Here is a 17,252-nt window from a genome sequence, read left to right as displayed (position 1 = left end):
CCTACTATACGCAGGTAACCCACCTGCATTCATTCAGCAGGGTTGTAGTTTTCCAGGTAATGTTGAGCGATTAAATAAAAAAAGCTAACTTTTGCAGCGCTTAGGCCTGTGGCTTTCAACATAAAAGCTCCTGTGCTGAGAAGATATCTCCAGACCCCATCCCAGGAACAAACAAGAGTGGTTAAAGATCAGCTTACATTGAAGTGCACCCGCCCTGGGCCTGTTGCATCACAGGTTTCTATTGTAGCTTGAAGGTATACTTGTTTGCTGCCTCCCCATCCCTAAAATAAATTTGATCTGTTTGTCTGCAAGAGAAATGTGGCTGTAATACCAATGGATAACTGGATGCGATTCCTGGCACTTCTAAACAGTGAAAAGTCAATCCTCTGATGCACATAAAACAAATGCAAAGCTGCTTACAAGCAATGAAAGAGTGGTCTCCATTGTGGGTATATAGATGGTGTGACCCAATATGCATCAACAATCCATGTCAATAGAAAGAGTAGGGTATCGCACAAAACTGATTCACAGAGAATTTTTCAATGCGATTGCGCCATTGTAAAAGGCTTCTGCGAATCAGATCCTTAGTGTATCAAATAGGTTTACCAAAGAACAGTGAAGCCACAGTACAACAGAATCTGCTGGTGGCCGTTGAACAGTTCTATTTATAATATCCTGGGAACAGGTTTTGCATTTAGAGTAACGCAAACCGTTAAAATGAAATTGTAAATAAAGAAAGTAAGTAAAAATGACAAAATGTATCATTTTTTTCATCTTCGCTACTAAAACAAATTCTGTCCAAATACATGTTAAGATGTGTTTTTGGTTTCTTGTCAATGGAGTCTTATATTTCTGCCTACCCACATCGATTACAGCAACTTTCTTTTGGATTCCTTTCCACCCTCCTCAATGTACCCGTACACTTCTCTTTACCACCTTTAAAATATACTGCCCCTGGCCATAGATCCCTTTTTGTTTTGATCTATTTCACAAATTGTTTACGAAATATTAACCCAGCCCAGCAAAGCAACATCACCTTAAAAAGAGAAAGGAAAGGAAAAGGAAGGAGAAAAAAAGGGGAGGTGGAAGAACACATCAAACATACCAATAGTTAAAACTGCTTGAAATATCAGATCTATGCCCTACTGGTTTGAATCGAAAAGACTACTATGTCCTATTATGCAGTCAATCATCCACAGTAGGGTGCTCATTACTCTTCCACAGCCTCAGAATATATTTTTTAGCCATCAAGTTAGCCCTGTATACCCAAAAGAACTTACTAGCAGGCAAATTAATAGTGGGAGGGAAAAGACCCAGCACACAGAAGAGCGATGTACGGGGGGAGGAAGACCCCGAACACCAGGTCCATGCACTGAAGGATTTCATCCTGAAATGGTTGAACCTTCGGGCAATATCAAAACATGTGTAAGGTTGTACCCACAGCCTCCTGCAGTTCCGATAACTGTTGTCTTGGGACAGTTAGCAGGACCACATCCTCCTCGAGGACCAATATATGTAATGGGTGAACCTCTGTTGTATGTAAAAGAGATCTAAATCAATCCTATATCTAGCTGGACCTGAACGTACCCGTTCCATTCCATATCAGACATATTATAGTCAAGGTCTGAGTCCCAATTATTCCTACCATGCTGAGAAGCTAAGCTGGATCCACAGGGGGCAAGTAGCTTGTAAAGCAAAGAGGCAGAGAGTGGGATAATTCCAGACAATTGCAAAATCTTGGGTAACCCATGAAAGCTAGTATTAGCAGGAGAGAATAACACAACAAAGACATCCGTTAGCACCTGATAGTGGCTATATTCAGCCTGTCTCAGCTTATACTTAAATTGCAAAAACTCAAAGATGAGCATTTTGACCATCATGAACTTGCGAAAGCTTCCAAATGCCAGCCCTTTGCCACATTACCCAGGAAAGGGTACAATTATCAGCTTGTACAGCCGGGTTCTTCCAGAGACAAGGGTCCAAAGCAAAAATGTATCCCCCCAAATCTCGTTACTCTTTTTCTAAACACTTTTAACATGCCGAATAGACGGGGAGTTGATCTAATCGGAAGCCTTTTTTTTCTCCATATAAACCAGAGAATCAGTTGGAGTCGGGGGAGACCAACTCTTTGAGGACCCAGTTTGGACAGTCAACATTTCCGATAGGAGCCAGTAGTACAGCGTACGTAGCGCAAAGGCAGCGTGTTATTGACTCACCCTGGAATTACGAAAGACTCCCAAATGCACCGGTTTCTGAAGAACATCCATGGGGATCTTTGACCCCACAGGAACCCGTTGAAAGACTTGTAAATCTCTGCAACTTGCTTACCTGAAGAAGGAAAGGGGAGCGTGCTGAACACACATAGCAGCTTTGGAAGCAGCGAGATCCTGATCACACTCATCTTACCCCAGAGCACCTTTCCCACTTCCCACATAAACCATCTATTTCTCTGAAAATCTGGATACCCAGACGAGATTGAAAAGATTAAAGTTTTAGAGACCTTAACCTTACCATCTGAAATGCTGCCAAACAAAAAAGACATTCATCCCCGAAAGGAGCGATCTGGGACCGAGATCAACACCAGCAGGTTATCAGCATAGAGGAGCACCTTCGAGGTACAGTTTCCAACTGAAATGCCCTTTGTCTGGATGCATCCTAAGTGCAATAGCTAAAGGGTCTCTGAATAAATCAAACGGGAAAGGCGACAGATGGCACCCTTGGCACGTACCCCTCTGAATCTCAAAGAACTCCGACGTATAGCCATTCACAGACACTACTGCTCTGGCACCATTATACAAAGCTCTAAAGAGCTGCATAAGTCGCAGGCCAGAGTTTACCGTAAGCAGTACATGATGGAGGAATAACTAATTCACTCCATCAAATGATATCTCTGCATCAATGCTTACAGTATACAGCATCCATAGAATGCTTCCTAAAATCAGTCACATTCATCAGCTCCCTCAGATTGTCATAGCTATTCCTACCACTCACAAATCCAGTCTGATTCTTATGGACCAGCATCTTCAGCAAATCAATGAGTCTCATAGCATAAACATTTGCCAAGAGCCTCACATCTGCATTTAACCACGATATTGGGCAAAAGTTACCACAATCGGAGTGATTTTTCTCTGGTTTAGGAATAACTGTAATCGGCGCATAGTGCATGGTGTCAGTTACAGATTCATTCCTAATAATCTCTGCAAATAACTGCACCAAAAAAGGAGGAAGAATATGGCCAAAAGGTCTGTACAACTCCTCCCGTCCCGGACACTTCCCTGCAGTCATTGTATCCATAGCATCCACCACCTCCTGAACTGATATGTCTGCGTCAAGACAAAGTTTAATGTCTTCATCCAGACGAGAAACCTCCACCTGATGCAGGTATTCGCAAGCATCTGATTCAGCGATGTGACCATGATCCCTATACAAAGAAGAATATTAATGCCGAAAAGCCCCACAAATCTCCTAATTCTTTCTTGTAATAGAACCATCCTCATCTACAATGAAAAGCACACATCTCCCCTTTTCTTCAAGCTTCAAACTGTTTGCCAACAGTGTGCCAGATTTCTCCTTCATTCCCAGAAAGATTGATTAGTGAAAAACAAAGATTTCTCTGACTCTAAATGGAGTGCACAATCAAGAATCCTCTTAGCATTTAGCATAGAGGTCATGTTAGTGGCCGATGCAGAGCAATGGTATTGCTTCTCGGCTACCCTGTAATCATCCTGAAGCCCAAGTCGATCTGCCTCTCCGTTTCTTATTGTAAGACTCAAAACTAATCACCTTCCCATGTATTGTCGCCTTCAGAGAATCCAGACAAAAGATACCCGGTTCTCTTCGAAAAATAACTTGATTTCACACTCCATGCACTTGACAAAATCAGTCTAAGAAAAGACTTGCATTCAACCTGCTCTGTTTTCTCCCTGTCAAACCTCCTGCCGACTTATCTGTGGCAAGCATAACAGTAGTGTCGCAGGATGATCACAACATTTCCTACACTCGCACTACAGACATTCCCACAAAGCCCTCTGCTAACCAGAAAAAAGTCAATCAGTGATGAGGTCCCAAGGGGAGCTGAAGAAAAATTATACTGTCTATCTCCTTGATGTAAATCACGCCAAACATCATATAGATCCCACGGCTCCATACAAGTCGCAAGACGTTTTCTGGCCTTAATCTCAGAATGTGAGAAAACAGTGCCCGACCTATCCAATACTGCATCTAAAGTTGAATTAAAGTTGAATTAAAGTTTCCCCCAATTATTACCTCTGCATCACCCAAGGTAGCTTCAAGTCCCCCAATTCTCTTGAGTCTGCCTGTGCTACATGGCGCTTATGCATTGAAAAGCATCAAGCACCTGTTTTCCACATGCATCTTAATTGCAACATATCTACCCTCTGAATCTACATCCACATTATCAACTGTATATCTTAAATCGCTCTTGAGCAGAATAGCCACACCCCCGGCGTTGCTGCTGAAAGTGCTAGACAACTTTCACATATGTCCTGTTCAGAATGTAATCCGCGTGTTCCAATTTTACATGATCTTCCTACTTGGGAAAGTAAGAACTTTCTTCCTTTTAACTGGATTATTAATGCCTTTCACATTCCAGCACAAAAAGTTGATAGAAATCTGTCATACTGCCAGCCTAAAACCAAATGTGACAACATTCAGATTGCGTGCTGCGGTATTGAGCATGAAGCCCAAAAGGCCAGTTAAGTTATGTAAACTCATGTGAGGACGTAAAGGAGCTTCCATTGCAAACTGCCCTGATATCAGGAGCATCAATACATGAAGGGGGGAAGAAAAGAGAGAAAGGACAAGAAAGAAAAAGAAACAAAAAGAACCAAAAAGCAAAATTAGAATGAAGATAACTGAGAAAAAAACATGCACCCAACCATACAAACTGGCACAATAAATAGGGATGTCAGAAGGGAGAACAGCAGCTGTCCCATACCACAATGGAATTGGATAAACATACAGGATTCAAAATCTACTACAGTCACAGCCATTGACGAACAATAAAACCAAGGACAGATAATGCAACTTCACAAAGCTACATCTCAGATGTGATACTCCATCACAATTTGTGAGTTAGCCCAATGCACAAACAGGATCCCCACAGCACATACCAACATTTAAAATCGCAGCAACAATTATCACAGTACAATAACAAGATAGACCGACAGGGCAACAGACTCAGGTGGCCAGGGAAAGGCAGACGATTTCTTTTTTTTTTTTTTTTTTTTTTTTTTTTTAAACTTTTATTTTTGCAGGCAGAGGTTCACAAGGCACACACATCAAGGCAATACATGTGTAAAACATATTATACTTGAGCAATACACAAATCACAGTACAACAGTCATAGTAATAGCATCAGGGTGGGACCCGAGGAAAGGATATAAGGCCTCATAGAGCGGGGTATGTCCCTTATGGGGCTGGGGGCGAGTCAGTTGTGGGTGTACTTTCACTTTGGTTATTAAGATAGGTGTTAAATTCAACCCAGGTATTCTTGGGGCGGGAGTGGACGGGTAGCATGGCCAGGTATTCCTCCTCACAGTTTCGCGACCAGGTGAGCAAATTCAGCCATTTCTTAAAGGCCGGAGGGGAAGAACTTTTCCAGCTCTGGAGTATGCATTTCTTGGCTATCATACAGCTTATGTTTAAAAATTTAGCCAGACGTCTAGTGCCCTCCGTTTTCCAGGCCCCGAAAAGGACTGCTAAGGGATCAGGTTCGACCTCAGTTTCGATGATCTCGGTGAGTGTGTTCAGAATGCCTTCCCAAAATTCAGACAGTTTATTACAGGACCAAAACATATGTAGATGGTCAGCGCCCTCTGCTCCACAGCGAGGGCAGGGGTGCATAGTGGTGTGGGTGAACTTTGAGGTTTTGTGCGGGGTGTAGTAAAGCCTATTCAGGAGTTTGTATTGCATGGCCCTGTGGCGGAAGTTGAGAGAGACCCTTTGGGTGTGTAGGCACATTTTCTCCCAGACTCTGTCCGATATTTCTAGGCCCAAATCAGCTGCCCATTCGTCGCGTGCCCTGAGCGATGGGAGCGGGGCAGTGTCCTGCAGGATCTTGTATAATGAGGAGACGACTCCGCGGGCGCCGCCCGAGTTGGTAATATATGCGATCGCCGGGTTATCAGGGGGTTCATCTGGAAATGAGGGCCATTTAGTGCGAAACGCTGCTCGGAGCCTGTAGTATTGGAGGGTCTCCAGGGCAGATCTGGTGTGCCCCGGTTTCCATGTGTGGGGACTAATGAACCAGCCGTCCGGATAGAAATCCGATAATGCCTGGTATCCCAGTGCGCCCCAGTGACGGGCAAGAGCCGTGTCATGCGTAGGCTCTAGGCCCGGGAACGCCCATACCGGGAGCCATTTGTAGTAAGGAAAGGAGTCGGGTGACAGACACAACAGACGTGCCCAGGCACGCAGGGTCGCACCGACCGGGTCGATAGGGGAGTCAGATACATAATGCTGATGCAGTATGAGAGACATTATGTTAGTGCCGGCAGCCGCCAATCGCTCCAGTTTAGTATGTGGGCGAGCAGGAGAACCGGGGTACCAATGAGTGGCGTGTTGGGCCTGGGCCGCAGTCCAGTACAGCATCAGGTCCGGGGCAGAGATTCCCCCTTGTTTGTATGGAAGCACCATGTCAGTCCACTTCTTGCGTACAGCACCGGAGTGCCACAGGAACTGTGCACATAATGCGTGTAGTTTGGAGAAGTATTCAACCCCGGGCCATACGGGTATGTTGTTAAAGGTATAGAGTTTAGGCAGCAGGATCATTTTAATAAGGGAGAGACGGCCTGTCATGGATAATGGGAGGGCACGCCACAGTGAAAGTTTGGTTTCAGCTAACTGTGCCACAGCTGAGTAATTATCGGCGAGCAAAGTGGGTCTGGTTAGGGATATTTGCACACCCAGATATCTGACACCATCCGGGGACCAACGAAGGGGATATTCGGTGGTGGGTTGTGTGGTCGATTTGGTAAGAGGGAAGATTTCAGACTTCGAGTAGTTAATTGTGAACCCGGAGTGGGTGCCGATGCGCGTGATATCCCTTAGTATAGGGTCAAGGTGGGCCGTGGGTTCCCTGATGTACAGTAGGACATCATCGGCGTATAGGGAAATGATTTCGGGGTCGCCAACCAGTCGTATCCCTTTGCGGGCATGGTGTGAGCGGACATAGTCCGCCATCGGCTCTATCGCCAGTGCAAAAAGAATCGGGGAGAAGGGACAACCCTGTCTGGTACCCCTGAATAATGTGAAGAGGTCAGATGTCAGTGAGTTAGCTCTTACTCTTGCAACAGGGGAAGTGTATAGTAGTTTGATAAACCCAATCATGTTCGGGCCAACGCCCATCGTTTCAAGCACCAGCCACATATAGTTCCAGGAGACCATATCAAAGGCCTTTTGTGCGTCTACAGCCTGGACGTCCTGGTCCATACGAGACATAACGTTGAACAACCTTCTGATATTGTGTGAAGTGGATCTACCGGGGACGAAGCCTGCCTGATCCTCATGAACCAAGTCGGTCATAATGGGTAGAAAGCGGTTTGCTATGATCTTAGCAAAGATCTTTGTGTCTAGGTTCATAAGGGAAAGAGGTCTGTAAGATCCACATTCGTCGTCCGGTTTGCCAGGTTTGAGCAGCACCGTGATGACAGCTTCGCGCATGGAAGGGGGAAGGATGGAGACCCGCAATGCCTCGTCCCAGACCTCGAGCAGCCTAGGGGCCAAGATAGCGACGTGCTCCTGGAAAAATTCAGTGGTAAGCCCATCGGGGCCCGGTGCTTTTCCTTTGGGTAGATTTGAGATGGCCGTCACTATCTCGTCCAGTGTAATCGGGGAGTCCAGTTGGTCCCGGGTGTGAGGGGATATCTCAGTGGTGGGGATCTGGTCAAGGAGCTCGCGCATGTGTTGTTCGGTATGTTCGGCAGGTTGGGAGTAGAGGGATCTGTAGAATTCGGTAAATATGTCTAAGATACGTTGGTCCGCCCATTGTGGGTTGCCATGTTGATCTTTGATGGAGGTAATCTGTGTACGACCAGATTCCCTTCTAACCAGTGTTGCTAGTGTCCTCCCGGGTCTGTCCCCCTCCCCGTACCTCCTGGCGGCCTGTGGGCGGCTGAAGTAATGAGTTTCGTTGGTAGCAAGTGTGTTATATATCTGAAGCTCATCGCTAATTTGGGCGAGTGTACCGGGGTCAGCGGCCGTGGGGCATCGGAGCTCTAGTTGTTTCAATTTGGCTTCAGAGCGCCCGAGGGCAGCTCTTATCGCTTTCAGTACTCCAGCCTCCCCAGAGATAGACATTCCCCTAATATACACCTTGAAGGCATCCCACCTCACCGCTGCCGATGTATCTTGGAGAGAGTTGCACTCAAAGAAGGATTCGATGTCCGTCAATATTTCAGCCTTGAAGACGATATCTCTGAGGGCTTCGGATTTAAAGCGCCAGGTGCTGAACGTCGGGATGGGCATCCCCAGTTCCACCGAGATTGTAATTGGGGCATGGTCTGATAGTGTGCGGGGTAGGATCCAGGAGCCCTCCACTGTGCCCATAACTTCCCTTGACACTAGGAACAGGTCTATCCTGGAGGAGCTGTCATGTACGGACGAGTAATAAGTGTACTCCCGTCGCTGGGGGTGCATTGTCCTCCAGACATCGCAGATGTACAGTGTCTGCATATGGCTACGCAGCTGACGCGCGGCACTGGACAAAGCTCTGGTAGCAGTTCCCGTCCTGTCCAAGACAGTGTCCAGGATAAGGTTCAGATCACCTCCCCATATGATTGGTACACCCACAAAGCCCAGCAGAATGGAGGCTACAGCGTCAAAGAATTCGGGAGAGTCTATGTTGGGGCAGTATGTGTTGACCAGTAGATATTCCTTATTTATCAGAGTGCAATGCAATATAACATAACGTCCCTCCGGATCTATGTAGCTTTTATGCAATATGAATTTGATGGATTTGTGGATCATAGTGAGTACGCCCCTAGATTGGGAGGAATACGAGGTGAAGAATCTGGCGGGGCCCCATGATGGGGCTATGGTCCTTGGGATGTGGCCCTTGGAATGTGTTTCCTGTAGGAATAGTACCCTACAGCTGTGCCTATTAGCATAGGCCAAGATTTTACGGGCCTTGGTGTGGTTGCTTAAACCCCGGATGTTCCAGGACATCATAACCGCAGGCATTTCACTGGTGAATATTCAATCGCACAATGCATAACTCAATGAACATCCCATGTCCAGTGATGGTGTGCGCCCAAGAAGTCAGGGCTGAGAGTGCGCTCGCTGCCCTTCAGTGTGCGCGCCGCAGAACCTCGTGTGCCATTTTGGAATAATACCCCCTTCCCGCCCGCCACCCTCACCACTAACCCAAGATTAGTAGTGTGAACAGTCCCCTCCCCGAACTGTGCGCAACTGAGCCGTCCCCAACTTGGCTCAGACTGTCCAAAAGCCCAACAGGGGCTAACCCACAACAAAGGTGTATCCAAAAACAGTGCAATCGCAGTGGGGTGCGCCGTTGCCGTGCATTAGCGCGCTTGGAACCAGGGGGTTCCGTTACAAAACGAGCAGTATTGGCGGTCACTCAGTGCATGCATGGCCTTGCCTGTCTAAATGGGAAACAGGGACCAGCATATGTGTCGTGGCAAAACGGTTGCAGTACAGACTTATACAACAGTCACTTGGCGGATGTCCCATCATCTCAGGTGGGGAATAAGGGCTGCTGCAGAGGGATCGGAGCAAATGCGATTAAGGCAACACGTGACAGTAGTTACCAAGGGGCAGGCCGGATTAATAATGCATTGGTCCCATGTAGTGTATCTCCGACATGACAAATGAAGTGTGCATATTAGAGCTATGTATCCTGGTGAGTGCAGAGGTGAGGCTAAGAGGGGGTGTCAGCATTGCCCGGTAATACTGCTGGGTCTCATGTAAGCAAAGCCCCTAAAGGGCACGAGCCATGGGTTAGCACCAGTGGGATGAGGTGACACTCCGCAGCCGTGAATTGAAGCGTACTAGGGGCAGCATGTATAGATCGGGGCATGTTACTGCAACAGGTGGATTATAGGCACCTACCCTTCATGAGCCAGATCACGACACAGGTGCATGCAGCGGTAAGCCCCAACATCATAGTAAGCAGAACCAAGTTACCAATATCATATCACAAATCAGGAATCAGTAGATCCAATAAGTTCCGTTGGGCCAAATGTTCAAATGCCACCAGCGTGGTCGTCTATCGGGTTGTGGAGCGGTATTTGCATCTCGATGAATTTCACCGCCTCATCTGGGACGGTGAAGAAGTACAATTTACCATTATGGGTGATCTTGAGCCGTGCGGGGAACAGGATGGCATATGGGACGTTGCGCTCCCTGAGCAGTTTCTTAACGCCGAGAAATTGACGTCTCTCCCGTTGCACCGCCACCGAGAAGTCCGGGAAGATTCTAATGGTGTGGGCCTCTAGACGTAGGTCACCCTTCTCCCGTGACAGGCGGAGGATGAGGTCTCTGTCGCGGTAGTTAAGTATTTTAGCGATTACAGGCCTAGGGCTGTCGCCCGGTTTAGGTCGTGGTGATAGGGCCCGATGGGCGCGCTCCACCGTGAAGTATGGTGAGAGGGCCGGATTATCAAGCAGGTCTTTAAGCAGTTTCTCCACAGCGTCCTCCATCCGGCCCTTGAGTGCGTTCTCGGGAACCCCGACGATGCGCAGGTTGTTTCTGCGGGATCGGGATTCCAAGTCGTCACATTTCTCCCTAACACTCTTCATGTCCCGCGACAAGGAGGCCACAGTGTCTTGGAGCGTGTGTATAGCATCTTCATTAGTGGAGATTCTATTCTCGGCCTCCGTGATTCTGGATCCCGCCTGATCCACCCGAGTTTTAAGTGATGCAACGTTTGCATTAATGTCATCAAGCTTTTCGTGGAATGAAGCGAAGTTTTTTGCCATGGATTCCATTAGTGTAGTGAGATCTGGCGCCGCAGCCCCGGGAGCGGTTTCACTTTCAAGTTCCTCATATGGGGGCGACATGTGGGCCGCTTCAGTTCGAGGGATCGCCTTAGCGAACCTATCCATGGCACCCCCTTTGGCGGTTCCCTTGGAGCGGCTCGACATTGCAAGAGTCTGGGTGCGGTGTGATCGCACTGTGAGGGGAGATGGTGGCGGGTAGTAAGCGGGCACTGTGGAGTGGAGGGCCTGCAGCAGGTGTGAGTCACTGTGAGTATGTAGTTAAACCATCCAGTTGGTCGAGGTATAGGGGAGTCCCAATCACGGAGGCCCAGTAGCGCAAACCCCAGGGGGGCAGGGGGCCCACTACGACGTGATCAGCCCCAATAGAGCACCGGGGTTGTTAATAGGCAGTCCGGGAGGAGGGGGGGAAGGCACAGAGCTCCTCACCTGTAGGCCGCTAGTTCGGGGCGGTGAGAGTCAACAGGGAGCCCCAGAGTTCCAGCGGTGGACAGAGGATCCAGGTCGGGGGCGCCGCCGCGCACCCACGCGGCCCGGCGGGGCCGGAGCGCGGGCCCCCGCAGGCGGCAAGAGCAGTAGGAGCGGGATCAGTTCCAGAGAGCACGGGAGGAAGTGCGGGTCACCGCGGCGGCCCGGCTCGTCCCCACAAATCGGCGCAGGGCCGGAGCACGCCTCACACGGGGGCCGGGGGACCTCGGCAGCCCGGGCCCCGCCGGGGAGACCGCGAGCGCGGAGCGGACTAGCCCCCGGGGCAGGCGCCGAGACCGAGGGCGTCCACTCCGAGGCAGTAGGCGGAAGCTCCAGAGGGCGGCACCCAGCGGTCACCGCGGCGCCGCGCGGGCTCGGAGTCGGCCCCCAGGGAGCCACAGCGTAGTGGTCGGATTGGGGTCTTGGGAGGTCCGATTCGCTACAGGATCAGACGTGCAGGTGGCCCAGGCAGTCAGCAGCACAGGGGGCCAGACGAGGATGCCGGATTCTGAAAGGAACCGCCGATGTAGTCGGATAATCAGCGGCCAGGCACGGAGCTTCCAAGCTAAGCAGCCATTTTGTTGGCTGCTCAACAGCGCCCCCCAAAGGCAGACGATTTCTGAACCTGACCGTGGGGGTGGTGTACTGCAGGAGGATCACCTGGGAGGAGAAGGGGCCCATTGGAGGCAAAGGAACCCGTAGGATGAGACATGGTATTTATGTTCCTCTAGGGAGGGTAATTTAGCAATACGAAAGTCTGTAATGGCTTGTTGTAACAAACCTCTAATGGGCTCACGAGATATCCATCCACATAGGGGCAAACCCACTCATACAATCCTAGACTTGGGGAGAAATCAAAATCCTTCTAAAGTTCGGGAGACATATAAAGCGAAGAACCTTCCTTATACCCAAGAAGGAAGTGAAAGGAAAATTGGGAACAGCCACAGCGTAAAAGAAATGCCTTTTTCTGTACAATCAGTACTCCTACGTCCTGTCCCCTTTACTCAATACTGTATGGGCGCCCCTCGCTAGGGACGGGAGACGGAACCTTTTTCACCAGAAAAAACCTTCTTCCCAGTGCCACTCCCCAGTACTCTTTTCCGCGTCACCGGGAATGGACCGCTTTCACCAGTGCTCCTGGGTTTGGCTTCGGCCTTGTAATTCCACACGCTCTTCCCCGGATACTGTCTTTTTTCTTGTAATCTTTAATGAGGTACTCAGTCCTCTGGCGCCACGTACTCCTTGGGCTTCAGCAGGTTTCCAGCCTGCGAGGGGCTCTTCCCCACGTCCGACCCCCACACTCTGGGCCTCATCACGAGTTGGGTGGTAACGCCGGCTCTAATATCTCTGGCGTTATTTGCCCTACCAACAAACCCCCCGGCGGTATTAGTGCCGGATCAGGGGTTCGGCGGATTTGGAATTCCCCACTGAGCCCATTCGGGAATGCCCCATTCCCCATTGGGCTCAATGGGGAAATTTCGCGCTCATACCGCCGGCGGATTTCCCGCCGGCGGTATGAGCACGAATTTTCAGCGGATTTCCCCCCAGCTCAGAGCTGGGGAGAAATCCGCCAAAGCCCTGATTTCGCGGATTCTTAAATCCGGCGGTAATAGTGCTACCGCCAGATTTAAGGGTTACCGCCAAACTCGTGATGAGGCCCTCTGTGCCTCCACTGCCTTGGCCCAGACCACGGCTGGGAAGGCTGTACCCCGCGCAAAGCGCTTACACCGCGAGCTCTGAAGAACGGGTTAGCTTGGTGGAAGGAACTCTTTGAGAAGTCTCCTCCAGAGGACTTGAAGAACTTAGTCAGGCACAAGTCAAGGCCCGAGGTAGGTATGCCTTTTTCCATCGCACCCCGCAAGGGTAACTCCTTTCCTAGGAAATGTCAGAGTTGGAGGACCGTTCAGGTTCTCACACCAGCACAGGTATCGAGTCTCATTCACCTACCGGCGGCCAGACTGAGGGGTTGCTAGATCCTTCCAGAGACGATGCTGAGGGACCGCAAGGTTCTTCTACCGAGTGTCCACCCGAGGGGCTATGCCCTACTACCAGACAAATGTCTGAAGGGGCGCCTGTGCGCAGCACTACCAGTGTCACTGCTTAGGACACCATGCCTACCAGGCCTTGGCCTGAGGTGCAGGGTAGGCCTCAAGCTCTACCGCCAAGAGTTCAGGAGGAGGCCGGTCCCATCGAGCCAGGCACCACGACGCAGGCACGTGGCATGCAGCTCACAAAATGGATGCCGCCCAGACAAGATGGTCGCTCGTCCGACACCATCCCTGTTCGGGAAGCAGGTAGGAGATTGAGTGTTCAGGTGGGACTGGTCTTCACCAGGTACGTGGCCTACAGCTTAACCATCAGCGTCACAGGGCAGATATCCTCTGCAACAGAGTATGCACAGGCCCCAGCAGCCTCCCGCTACTCTGTCAATACCACCTGCTACCCCACCAGCCTGTGAGGACCGGCTTTTTTTGTGAAATTCCTCACACTGTTGAGGTCCCTTCAGATGGCCTCCATCCTTCGGGATGTGATCAGGGACATGCTGCCTCCAGTCCCTCCGCCAGTGCCCATAGTGATTCTTCCTATGGTTCCAGTGCCTCTGGCCCTTGTGCAGCCCCAGCTGCCCACGCCAGGTCCTTTGATTCTGGCTCCCCTGCCTCCTACAGTTCAGGCAGTTCCACAGCAGCCTCTGGCTCCAGTCTCCACACCTCATCCATCAACTCCCAGCATGCCTCCCCTGGTGCCAGACCAGCCGGACACCCTGGTGGACACCGATAAGGAGGACCCCCCTGACACGCCATCTTCGGCCAAGGCCTTCCATGAACGACTTGCAGGTTTGGCTGAATACTTGGGGCTTCCACAAACCGAGGTTGAAAAACCTGAGGCACTGGTCCTGGCCAAGGTCCTCACTCTGTGGCTGGAACGTGGATTCCGATGCAGAAGGATGTTGTTGCATTGGTCAAAAAGTGATGGCTGAAACACCATTCAGCGCAGCCCACCAACAGGCGCCTCGAAGCCAAGTACAGGCAATTGGCAGGAGATACACTTGTGTTGTCGGCACAACCTCTACCAAACTCCTCAGTGTTTGCCACGGCCTCTATCTTCTCATAGCCGCAGTCTTCCTCAGCTACCTCATCCTCGGCTCTGCTAGGCAAGGAGGAGAAGAACTTGGAAGCATATGAAAAGGTCTATTCCAACGCCTCGCTGCACCTTCGTCAGTGTAATGCAGATGCCATGCTCTCAGCTGTGAATCAGAGGATTTGGTGGGAAATAGCGGCTGATAGAAGCAAAGATGGTGGCTCAAGAAATCATGGAGTCCAAAGTGGCACATATCGACGCCTCAGACGGGCCATCTGCATTGCCACAGACATGAGAAGGACTGCCTGGCTCGGGGCTACCAAGTTCAACCCGGACATCCAGGAGTGCATATTGGACCTTCCATTTGAGGGTAGCAACCTCTTTCTTTCCACCACTTATGAGGAACTTGATAAGAAGAACTGTTCCCAGGCTGCGAAATCCTTATCCATCCTCACAAAGCCCACGCCCAAGACCTACAGTCAAACGCACCAGCGTTCCGCCAAGGGGCTGGCCTTTGGCGGGTTCCTGGGGCTTCCAAGAAAGACGGTCCAGGCAACCGGACCGATCTGAGTCAAAACCGCCGCAAACCGCACAAGGCGGGGAATAAGGGCTTCTTTCAGCCCCCCTTCTCAGCCTCAGTGGGGAAAAAAGGCACGACACTCCCCTCCTGGCCCACGTGTCTCCCAGTGGGGGACAGGCTTGCTTCGTGGACCCCTGGATCCTATCAGTAGTGTCCACCGGCTACCGCCTACCTCTTCCTCCCTCTCCTCTCCTGCACTCCCACAGATTGGTACAACTCTAGTGGTAGAAATTTGATCGCTCGTAGAGAGCCAGGCAGTGGAAGAAGTCCCAGCCTCCCAGCAGGGTATGGGCTTCTACTCCAGGATTGTTGGCATACACAAGAAGAACCAGGCTGGGTTGAGAGTTGTGTTGGACCTTTCCACCCTGAACTTTTCCCTTCCACTTCAAAAGTTCAAGATGGTTACCCCAGCGCTTATTGCGGAGACACTGTGCAAGGGAGATTGGATGTACTCCCTGAACCTAAGGGACGCTTACCTACACGTTCCGATTTGGCAGCCCCATTGGTCCTTCCTGAGGTTCAGGATCATGGGCTTTAATTACCAATACAAAGTTCTATCCTTTGGCCTGAATTCAACCCCCGGGTGTTTTACCAGGATTATGAATGCAGTGACAACCCTTCTCGGGGCCCGAGGTCGCAATGTCTATCCATACCTAGGCGACTGGCTCGTCGGGGCGAGATCCCCAGAGGTGGTCCATCATACCTCCTCCGCCCTCATGAGTACGCTACATGACTTGGGCTTCTACATCAATCTCAAGAAGTCACATCTGGAGCCAATGCAGAGTCTAACCTTCCTGGGCCTCATCTGGGATCCGAGAGAGTATTTCCCTTGGAGGACAAGATCACAGCCATCACGGACCACAAGTCATTTTCTCAGCTGAGACATGACCTCAGCATGGTGGTGCCAACTCCTCCTGGTTATCATGGCGGCGTGTCTCCTGGCAGTGCCTTACATAAGACTCAAAATGAGGGGAATAAAACTGCACTTCACAGCCTCATGGAATCAGGAGCGTGGTTCCCAGGCAGAATGCGTCAGCATTCCTCCCTTTCTCCACCAGGACCTAGTCTGGTGGAGCACGGCTGCAACCTGAGGATAGGCAGGCCCTTCTAACAATCGGCACTGCAGGTTGCCATCGCCACAGATTCGTCCTTGGAGGGTTGGGGAGCTACTGTGGACAACCACAGGTGCCTTCAGGAACATGAGTCCCATTTCAATTGGCTAGAGCTGAAAGCCATCTGGCTGGCTCTCAAGGCCTTCCTACCGCTCACCAGTGGCAAGATGATGCTCATTCAGACGTACAACTCACCAGCATGTATTGCATCAACAAGCAGGGTAGCACCATGTCCCCTCCTCTATGCACCCTGGCGTTCAGCATCTGGGAATGGGCTCTGGCGGGTGACATTCACTTGACAGCGATCCACCTCCTGGGGGAGTCGAACCTGTAGGCAGACAGGATCAGCAGGCTGCGGGCAGACAGTTAAGAATGGCAACTGAGCGATCAGGTCCTTCAGGGGATCTTCAGTAGTGGGGACCATCCTCAGGTGGACGTCTTCGCCATCTGGTACAACAGGAAGTGCCCTTAGTTCGCCTCCTGGCAAGGACAGGGTCTAGGCTCTCTGGGCAATGCATTGGATACAGTGGAACAGCATGAGTGCCTATGCTTTCCTCCCGACCCCCACTCCAATGGTACACAGGGTGATCTGCAAGATAAGGGAGTCCCGGCAACTCGGTATCATTTTGATAGTTCAGTGGTGGCCGGCGAGGCCATGGTTTTCGGAGCAAACGCATCCTGTTGGACCAGCTTCCGATGCACCTTCCGTTCGGCCCAGCTCATCTACTGTCACAGCAGGAGGGCTCTGTCATCCACTCCTTCCTGCAGAAGTTAGTCCTCGCAGCATGGTTCCTAAACCGGTCACATTGAAGTATCTCCGCCTCTCGTAGGCTAACCTTGACATCATTCAGGGCGCTAGGAGCGATGCTACTAGGAGCCAGTACAAAAGCAAGTGGACTAGGTTCTGCCACTGGGCTGAGGCTAAGAACGTTGTTCCCCTTACTTGCACATTGGACGATGTGCTTTCCTTTTCGGCACACCTCGCACACTCAGGGGTGTAAATAGGTGCGGCAAGTGTCTATCTGGCGGCCATCAGAG

General features: G+C 50.6%; 1 protein-coding gene across 8 annotated transcripts in view; it reads left to right on the top strand.

Annotated features, from left to right (window-relative positions):
- The window catches only part of TBC1D1 (TBC1 domain family member 1), a 1,823,125-nt gene that overhangs the window by 1,232,342 nt on the left and 573,531 nt on the right, over positions 1–17,252 (top strand). The gene's annotated exons all lie outside the window — the stretch shown is intronic.

The sequence above is a fragment of the Ambystoma mexicanum genome, chromosome 6q, assembly GCF_040938575.1.
Source record: "Ambystoma mexicanum isolate Mex_15411 chromosome 6q, UKY_AmexF1_1, whole genome shotgun sequence".
NCBI lineage: Eukaryota > Metazoa > Chordata > Amphibia > Caudata > Ambystomatidae > Ambystoma > Ambystoma mexicanum.
Note: the sequence above shows the minus strand (reverse complement) of the source record. Positions and strands in the feature narration are given on the sequence as shown.